Raw genomic sequence first — 11,163 nt, forward strand, 5'->3', positions numbered from 1 at the left:
ACTTCTTATTTATGTGGGAGCCATAAATGTCTTGATCATATTCGCTGTAATGTTCGTAAATGGCTCAGAATGGTCTAAAGATAAGAATTATTGGACTATTGGAGATGGGTTCACTTCACTCGTTTGTATAACTATTGTTTTTTCACTAATGACTACTATCCCAGATACGTCGTGGTATGGAATTCTTTGGACTACAAGATCAAACCAAATAGTAGAACAGGGTCTCATAAATAATGTTCAACAAATTGGAATTCATTTAGCAACCGATTTTTATCTTCCGTTTGAACTCATTTCCATAATTCTTCTAGTTTCTTTAATAGGTGCAATTACTATGGCTCGGCAATAAGAAAACTTAGAAAAAGTACAAATTATAAGAATTGCAAATCTAAAATAAATAACTAAAGAATCACAATTTTGATTTAGTAAAATCCATCTACTGCCAACAAATACCTCCTTTTTTTTTTTTTTTTTTTTCTTTTGTTGTGTAATTGTTCTATTGTAATTAATTGAATCGGTTCAATTCTTGCCCTCATATTGAAATGAATCGAGATTGATAAGGAGTTAGTTAATGATGTTTGAGCATGTACTTTTTTTGAGTGTCTATTTATTTTCGATTGGTATCTATGGATTGATCACAAGCCGAAACATGGTTAGAGCTCTAATATGTCTTGAACTTATACTGAATTCAATTAATCTAAATCTCGTAACATTTTCTGATCTATTTGATAGTCGCCAATTAAAAGGAGATATTTTCGCAATTTTTGTTATAGCCCTTGCAGCTGCTGAAGCCGCTATTGGACTATCCATTCTTTCTTCCATCCATCGTAATAGGAAATCCACTCGTATCAATCAATCTAATTTATTGAATAATTAGACTTTTGAATAATTAGACATAGAATCCTCTAAACAAAGGCGCACATATTAAAATAAATAGAAATCAATACTATTTTCTTAGTATTATTTGAGAATATCCATTTTTTTTAGTAGATTATTGCATAGTATTCTTTTTCACTTAAATGAATTTTTGTATTTGTAATTCATTGATATTGCAATTTGAATATTGCAATAATTTATATTGAAAAGACGATAGCCAATTTATTGGCTAATTCGAATTCGTCTGTACAATTCGTAAAATTCTTTCTTATTTCTTATTTATTGTTGAAATCCAAAATTAAAGTCTCTTGGCTCTCTTCACGCTTTCTCACAAACAGATTAAAAAATAGATTTTTTTTTTTGAAGTTTGGATAAACCATTGCTTCGTCTGGTGTCTACAATACATATGACTCATTATAGTACTAATTTCATTTTTACCAGATCGAAAAATTTTATGTTGAAAAGAAAAATTTATAGATCCAATGTCACATTCCGTAAAAATTTACGATACATGTATAGGATGCACTCAATGTGTACGAGCTTGTCCAACAGATGTATTAGAAATGATACCCTGGGATGGATGTAAAGCCAAGCAAATTGCTTCCGCGCCGAGAACCGAAGATTGTGTGGGTTGTAAGAGATGTGAATCTGCCTGCCCGACAGATTTTTTAAGTGTCCGCGTTTATTTAGGGCCTGAAACAACACGTAGCATGGCTCTATCTTATTGATACGTTACAAAAAACTTCACTCGAATCGTCTGATTCCTCTTTACCGAAGAAGCCTGTGCTCGAAATAATCGAGCACGGGCTTTTCTGGTCAAAACGTATCTTGTCTTTATCACTTTATCATGAGTTATTTTCCTTGGTTAACAATACTTGTTGTTTTGCCGATATTTGCAGGTTCATTAATTTTCTTTTTACCTCATAAGGGAAACAAAGTCGTTAGGTGGTATACTATATCTATTTGTTTATTAGAATTCCTTCTAATGACTTATGCGTTCTGTTATCATTTCCAACTGGAGGATCCCTTAATCCAATTAAAGGAGGATTATAAATGGATAGATGTCTTCGATTTCCACTGGAGATTGGGAATCGATGGACTTTCATTAGGATCTATTTTATTGACAGGATTTATCACTACTTTAGCTACTTTAGCAGCTTGGCCAATTACACGGAATTCGCGATTATTCTATTTCCTGATGCTCGCAATGTATAGTGGTCAAATAGGATTATTTTCTTCGCGAGACCTTTTACTTTTTTTTATCATGTGGGAGTTAGAATTAATTCCTGTTTACTTACTTTTATCCATGTGGGGGGGGAAGAGGCGTCTATATTCAGCTACAAAGTTTATTTTGTATACTGCAGGCGGTTCCATTTTTTTCTTAATCGGAGTTCTGGGTATGGGCTTATATGGTTCCAACGAACCAGGATTAGATTTGGAAAGATTAATTAATCAATCATACCCTGCAACCTTGGAAATACTTTTATATTTTGGCTTCCTTATTGCTTATGCTGTCAAATTGCCGATTATACCCCTACATACGTGGTTACCAGATACCCATGGGGAAGCACATTATAGTACATGTATGCTTTTAGCGGGAATATTATTAAAGATGGGAGCATATGGATTGATTCGGATCAACATGGAATTGTTACCTCATGCTCATTATCTATTTTCGCCCTGGTTAGTAATAATAGGAGCGATCCAAATAATCTATGCAGCTTCAACTTCTCTTGGTCAACGAAATTTCAAAAAAAGAATAGCTTATTCCTCTGTATCTCACATGGGTTTCATAATTATAGGAATTGGTTCCATAACCAACATTGGACTCAATGGAGCTATTTTACAAATATTATCCCATGGATTTATTGGTGCTACACTTTTTTTCTTGGCAGGAACCGCTTCTGATAGAATGCGTCTTGTTTATCTCGAAGAACTGGGGGGAATATCTATCCCAATGCCTAAAATTTTTACCATGTTTAGTAGCTTTTCAATGGCTTCTCTTGCCTTACCAGGAATGAGTGGTTTTGTCGCAGAATTAGTAGTATTTTTTGGACTAATTACTAGTCCAAAATTTCTGTTAATGCCAAAAACACTAATTACTTTTGTAATGGCAATTGGAATGATATTAACTCCTATTTATTTATTATCTATGTTACGCCAGATGTTCTATGGATACAAGCTATTTAATGTTCCAAACGCAAATTTTGTGGATTCTGGACCACGAGAACTCTTTATTTTAATCTGTATCTTTTTACCAGTAATAGGAATTGGTATTTATCCAGATTTTGTTCTCTCCCTATCCGTTGACAGGGTAGAGGCTCTCTTATCCAATTATTATCCTAAATAGGTTTGCTTTTTTTTACTCGTCTGCTCTATTAATGCAGAAATAAGTAAAAAAGTATATAATGCAGAAATAAGTAAAAAAGTATAATTAGATCTATCTCGAATTTTTGAGAACCCTTTGATAAGGCGTTCAAGGGGTTCTCAAATAAAACATAAAAGTAAAAACCTTCATTTCATGAAGGTTTTATTTTATGTAATCATTTAGGTGTTAATGTAAACGAACCATAACTATGTAAGCCTATTCCTAATAGATTTATACCAAAATAACAAATCCAAATTATAAGAAATCCTATCAAAGCTATAAGTGCAGAATTCGTACCCTTCCAATTTGGATTTGTTCTACTATGTAAATAAATTGCGAATATGGTCCAAGTAATAAATGCCCAAGTTTCCTTAGGATCCCAATTCCAATAGGATCCCCAGGCCTCATTAGCCCATACTGCTCCACAAAGAATACCTACGGTTAAAAGGGTAAATCCTAGGCTAATGACACGATAACTCCAAGAATCCAAACGCTCCGTTAATTGATATTTGTAATAATTTGGAAATGAAGGGACAGAGGTTCTTTTTAAAGCACTTCTTTTTGCATAAAAATATTTAATATCACTAAAGAAAAATGTTTTATTTAAAACATTTTTTTTCTTTTTAGAAAAGAAATGGAAATTATTTCGAAATCTAATGATTAGAATAGCGGCAGATAATAAGGATCCGCACAAAAGAGTTGCATAGCTTAATAACATCATACTGACATGCATCATTAACCACTGAGATTGTAGAGCAGGTACTAGTATCGTGGATTGATGCATTTCAGTTAAAAGACCCGATGTGGCAAAGCCTTGCGTTAAAATAGTACTTGGCGTAGTTATTGTGCTTAAATCATTTTTAGAGTTCTGTATTTTAGGAATGGTATGAAGAATATACAGGGCCCATGAAAGGAAGATCAATGACTCATATAAATTACTTAATGGAAAATGTCCCGAGGAAGCCCAACGAGAAACTAAGAATCCTGTTATAGAGAAAAAAGTAACTATCATTCCTTTTTCTGACGAATCGCGTAATCCTCCAAGTTCACGAACTAATAAGGTTATAAAATGAATCGTAATCACAATTGAAATCGTTGAGAAAGAGATATGAGTTAGTATATGTTCTAAAGTTGCAAATAGCATAAGGGGAAGGTCCCATTACAAAATTGTAAATTTCGAATTGATTTCTAATCTATTGTATTCTTTTTCAAGAATGCCGCCACTCGGATTCGAACCGAGATGCTTGAGCACTGCTTCCTAAGAGCAGCGTGTCTACCAATTTCACCATGGCGGCTAACTTCAAATAATAGGTAACTTAAAAGAATAATAGCTATTATCTTGGGAATCGTCGATATTGGGAAAGTCCATAAAATTTAGGAACATTAGAGTTTTCATTAAAATAGACTTCGTTTGGTAGTATCGTTTCCATTTTTTTTTTTTACAATAAACTCTTGCTTTGCCCAATAGAAACACAAACACTGCTTGAAAGAGTTGGAACTTCTTTTTTCTAACTTGCAATTATAGAACTAATTTTTTCTAATTAATTTCCCCTTTACATTTTGAAAATTCTTTCAATACAATGAAAAAAATCCAAAAGGGTTTCTATTTAATGATGAAATTAAAATAAAATGGATAAATAGAAAAGGCTTTTTGGATTTTTTAAAAATTTCTAGAATGAAAGTCTTTATGCTCTTATTAATAAGATTTACTAACCTTATGATTTTGGAGAAGATAGGTGGAAGTTGTAAGTCCTATTGTAAGAATACTCCACTTTTCATAATTTTCCTAATAGAATATGAGGATTCTATTAGGAAAATTATGAAAAGTTCATTGATAGGAAAAGAATACTTAGCACACAGTATACCAAACAAAACTTTTTTTTTCTTGTATATATAAGATAAGAGGGGTTTTTTGTTCTAAGAATATTGTACCGAGTAATTCGACACATAAAAGTACATTCAAAGAAGAATCCAAATTATTAAATAATTGGAATTCTTTTTTGATAAGTCAATTCATATTATTCCAAAATCTTATTATTTGTTTGTTGCCCAGAAAAACCCTTTGGTTTTGGATGCTCATTACCGCTCGAAAATGATCTTGATTTTACTAAAGAATAAGATTGTACTATGGAAAAATAAGTCTTTTTCTTCCAAATATTTTTACGAATACGCTTTTTTGACATTGAAGTACGTTTTTTTGGAACTGCCATTCAAAAAGGAAATTACTTTTTTCTAGTTGTATGTGAAAGACATCTATTGCTGCAAATCAATCCTTCTTTCTTCTTTTTATTAGTATTTATACTTAGATACTGAAAGATACTTAAATTTTGAATTATTTTTTACTTCATTTTGTCTAATGCGGATAAGACAACAAGAATTTTTTAACATTTTTTCTTTATATATTTTATACTTTTTTTTTAATAATATAGAATATATAGAAGGGTTTCTCATTTAAATCTATTTATATCTATTTATATATCAAGTATACTCCATATATAGATATATGGTATGGAAGCCTATCCCCCATATAAGATAAGACGGGGGGATAAAAAGAAGGGAAAATGAAAATAGTTAATTAAGTTCAGAATGGTATTCCATAAAGGAAAGGAATTCCAATCAAAACAAAAAATACTGAGTCTCTTAAACAAGACATTCTAAAACTTAGGTAATTTATAGTCATTAGAATTTTAGTTCTATATGAAGTAAGGACTATTCGATAATTTCTTATAAACATAGGTTTTCATTGGAATTCACTCAATCAGTTAATTATGGAACAAGAGAGCTGTTTCATCTTTGTTTTAAAGAAATATAAAAATGAATTATGAATAGAAAGTAAAATGATTCCACTTTTTTTTTTTTATTTTTATAAATATCTTTATTTAGTTAATAAAATAACTTCGTTACCTAGTTATTTTATTAACTTTTTTAATTTAACCAACTAAACCCATTCTTAATTTTTAATTATTTCAATGAGATAAATTTTGGAAAAATTAAGAATTTCAGTATTTTTTCTTATTCTTTTTATTTATTCTTTCAGAAAGAGATAAGAATTGGTTTGGTGAATCGGAAACAATTTTATAGAAAAATTGAAGTAAAAATTGAAGTAAAAATTGCAATTTCTTTTCTTATGGAACATACATATCAATATGCATGGGTAATCCCTCTTCTCCCACTTCCAGTTATTATGTCAATGGGATTTGGCCTTATTCTTATTCCGACAGCAACAAAAAATCTTCGTCGCATATGGGCTTTTCCTAGTGTTTTACTCTTAAGTATAGCTATGGTATTCTCAGTTCAACTGTCTATTCAACAAATAAATGGAAGTTCGATCTATCAATATCTATGGTCTTGGACCGTCAATAATGATTTTTCTTTAGAATTTGGATACTTGATTGACCCACTTACTTCTATTATGTTAATACTAATTACTACTGTAGGAATCCTGGTTCTTATTTATAGTGATGGTTATATGTCTCACGATGAAGGATATTTGAGATTTTTTGTTTATATAAGTTTTTTCAATACTTCCATGTTGGGATTGGTTACTAGCTCCAATTTGATACAAATTTATTTTTTTTGGGAACTCGTGGGAATGTGTTCTTATTTATTGATAGGCTTTTGGTTTACACGACCAATCGCAGCGAGTGCTTGTCAAAAAGCTTTTGTAACTAATCGTGTAGGGGATTTTGGTCTATTATTAGGAATTTTAGGTTTTTTTTGGATAACAGGTAGTTTAGAGTTTAGGGATTTGTTCAAAATAGCTAATAACTGGATTCCTAATAATGGAATTAACTCTTTACTTACTACTTTGTGTGCTTTTTTATTATTCCTTGGTGCAGTTGCGAAATCCGCACAATTCCCTCTTCACGTATGGTTACCCGATGCTATGGAAGGGCCCACTCCTATTTCGGCTCTTATACACGCAGCAACTATGGTTGCTGCGGGAATTTTTCTTCTAGCTCGACTTCTTCCTCTTTTCATATCTTTACCTTTGATAATGAGTTTTATTTCTTTAGTAGGTACAATAACACTATTCTTAGGAGCTACTTTAGCTCTTGCTCAGAGAGATATTAAAAGAAGCTTAGCCTATTCTACAATGTCTCAATTGGGTTATATGATGTTAGCTCTAGGTATAGGTTCTTATCAAGCTGCTTTATTCCATTTGATCACTCATGCTTATTCAAAAGCTTTATTGTTCTTGGGATCCGGATCCGTTATTCATTCAATGGAACCTCTTGTTGGATATTCACCAGATAAAAGTCAAAATATGGTTCTTATGGGCGGTTTAAGAAAATACATTCCAATCACAAGAACTACTTTTTTATGGGGTACACTTTCTCTTTGTGGTATTCCACCTCTTGCTTGCTTCTGGTCCAAAGATGAAATCCTTAGTAATAGTTGGTTGTATTCGCCCTTTTTTGGAATAATAGCCTCCTTTACTGCAGGATTAACTGCCTTTTATATGTTTCGGATATATTTACTTACATTTGATGGGTATTTGCGTGTTCATTTTCAAAATTACAGTAGCACTAAAGAGAGTTCCTTGTATTCAATATCCTTATGGGGAAAAAGGATACCCAAAGGAGTGAATAGGGATTTCGTTTTATCAACAACGAAGAGTGGAGTTTCTTTTTTTTCACAAAATATACCAAAAATTCAAGGTAATACAAGAAATAGGATAGGATCCTTTACTACGTCTTTTGGGGCTAAAAAAACTTTTGCCTATCCGCATGAAACGGGAAATACTATGTTATTTCCTCTTCTTATATTACTACTTTTCACTTTGTTCATTGGATTCATAGGAATCTCTTTTGATAATGGAGGAATTGGTAATGGAATAGCAGAGTTAACCATATTATCAAAGTGGTTAACTCCCTCAATAAACTTTACCCAGGAAAGTTCTAATTCTTTTGTAAATTCATATGAATTTATTACTAATGCAATTTCTTCTGTAAGTCTAGCTATCTTTGGTTTATTCATAGCATATATCTTCTATGGATCCGCTTATTCTTTTTTTCAGAATTTGGATTTAATAAACTCTTTTTACAAAGGAAATCCTAAAAAAGAATTTTTAGATCAAGTAAAAAAAAATATATACAGTTGGTCATATAATCGTGGTTATATAGATATTTTCTATACTAGGGTCTTTACCCTCGGTATAAGAGGGTTAACCGAACTCACGGAGTTTTTTGATAAGGGTGTTATTGATGGAATTACCAATGGAGTGGGTCTTGCTAGTTTTTGTATAGGAGAGGAAATTAAATATGTAGGGGGAGGTCGAATCTCGTCTTATTTATTCTTTTTTTTATGTTATGTATCTGTGTTTTTATTCTTTTTTCTTTCTTAAGTTAAGGAATTTACAACATGTCTCTTGCAAAAATAACTATCCTATCCCCTTTCTACAATCTCTCTATATCCTTGTTACATAAGGTAAGTATTGTATAATAGTTCGGTTTTCCGCGATTTTTTCCATTCCTCTGTGTAAATACCCTAATATGGGTTCACAATCAATAACATCCTCACCATCGAGAGTAACGATCAGTCGAAGAACACCATGCATTGATGGGTGTTGAGGGCCCATATTGACTATCATGAGATCTTTTCTTGTAAGCGGTAGACTCATATCCTTTCTTCCTTAATTCATTATTCCATGAAAATGGATTATTCCATGAATTCCTCAAAGCGAGGCTCATCAAAATGAAAAATCTAAGACTACTATAAGACTACTAAAAAAATAATAAAACAAGAAAAAAATTTGAACGATTAAATTACTGCTCCCGAATATTCAACTGACCGATTAATTTCTTATAACGTACTCTATTTTTCTTTGCCAAATAAGCCAGCAAACGTCGACGTTTTCCCAAAAGTCTTCGTAGACCTCTTTCCGATGAAAAATCTTTTTTGTGTAATTCCAAATGTGAAGCAAGTCTCCGTATCTTATTGGTGAAACTGAATACTTGAAATTCAACAGAACCCCTGTTTTCTTCTTTTTCTTCTTTAACCATAAATCCAAAAATTTTTCTACCTCCTTTCTTTTTCATGTATTTTTCTGATCAGGAAAAATACAAAATTATGTCAGTTATTTTGAAGTTATTCTAATCTCGTACACACACAAATTTGCAATTATTCATCTACTACTGGAATTTGGATTTATTTTATCGATGCAAATTGGATTTGGATAGAAGGGTACATTCTTTCTAATATTTTAGATAGAAGAAATGTTTCTTCTATCTAAAATATTAGAAAGAATTTTGCTGATTTATTTATTGCTATATGCAATTTATGGAATTGATACACCATTTAATTGATATCATTTAGCAAAATGAAACACAGCATATGCATCCATCTTTTGGCTCGAGAATTTCACGGGATAGAGATATGGTATAAGAAATAGACTATTAAGTAACTCTAAATGAATTGTGGATACATCTGTATCCTTAACATACTGAAACGATTGTCATTATTCGTATCAAACCAATAGCGATTCATACAAGCTAAATCTTCTAATCAATGGTGGGCCAATAATGAATTTTTTTGCATATGTATTAAGACGCTTGGCCTGATTTCGAAATTGTCCAGAGTTTTATATGTTGTTTTCATTGCAAAATGATGGGTCTCCTTCCATAACTTTCCAATTACGAGTACGAGAATTGAAAGACATGAAAATTCTCAATTCTCTACGGCGTCTAGTAGATAGAAACAAGAAAATCAGAAGAATCTTTCTCTCTATTCACTATCATTCCGCGTCTTCGACTTCTATTAGTTTCTTTTCTTCTTTAATGCAATAGCTATAGTTTGATATAAGAATCCATTTCTCAAAGTAATGGAAACCATTCTCTTATAGGAAATGGTTCGAAAATCGCTATTCCACCTTTTAGGTATCGTGAAAAGTGATACCTGTGAAGATCGTGCATTTCAGTCAAATTCAGATCCGTTTTTCGAGTCCATGATATAATATAACCAAATTGGATAGATCTTCCACCTGTTTAGCTAAGAAAGAATAGATACAGAGGTGGATAATAGATCGATATGAAGATCATGAGCTGCCCCATAATGAAATCGCCAGTAGTCGCGAATATCTCCTTCTTCCCTAATCCAAGATTGGAGAAAGAAGATCTAAGAGGGACCTATGGAGAATGTAGTCAGAAATCCATAATAGAGTCCGACCACAACGACCGAATTAATTATCCTCATCGAGAAACTTAGACTACTAAATAGAAAAGATTTGAAAATCATGGCATGGGTCTCCTTTTTTTCTTTCTTTAGAGTTTTCTATATGCACAATTTCTCGATGTTTCGATGAGAATTTCTTGACTTTCCATATATAGAAAGAGATAGACTATAAATGACATCTCTTATGTCAATAAGACCAAAGGGATGGATATTAAATGATAGGAAGTGCTAGGAAGTGAAATAGAATGAAATAGAGCCACTTTGGGCTTCCCTATGAAATGAGGCATGGAACGGAGCCACTACGAAGAAATTATGGGAGTTACGAAAGAAGCTTCGGACTCATATTGTTCATGGGTTGAGAGCGGGAGTTGAACTCTAGGAGGTCGAATCCCCCCTTGTTCCTCAGTAGCTCAGTGGTAGAGCGGTCGGCTGTTAACTGACTGGTCGTAGGTTCGAATCCTACTTGGGGAGATTTTATTCATTCTTTAATGTAAGAATTTTAATGTAAGAATAAAGAATTGAATTAAAGGGCTTGCTTTGACCCTTAGGAGTAGGTAACCCGTTCGCTATCCTTGTTTCTATTTCTATTGCATTCTATCTCATCGTATCACATTCTGTTCTACGATTCCACTTCGACAAAAGGAAAGAGCATACCTAAGTTCAATAGCTTTACGTCCGCTATCCCGATCATGATTTTCCTACCCTCAGGGGGAAAGTAAAGGCCCTTCCCCCTTTGGAAGGCTGTGGGC

Source organism: Triticum urartu, unplaced genomic scaffold, assembly GCF_056163025.1.
Source record: "Triticum urartu cultivar PI428250 unplaced genomic scaffold, HENAU_Tu73 scaffold311, whole genome shotgun sequence".
NCBI lineage: Eukaryota > Viridiplantae > Streptophyta > Magnoliopsida > Poales > Poaceae > Triticum > Triticum urartu.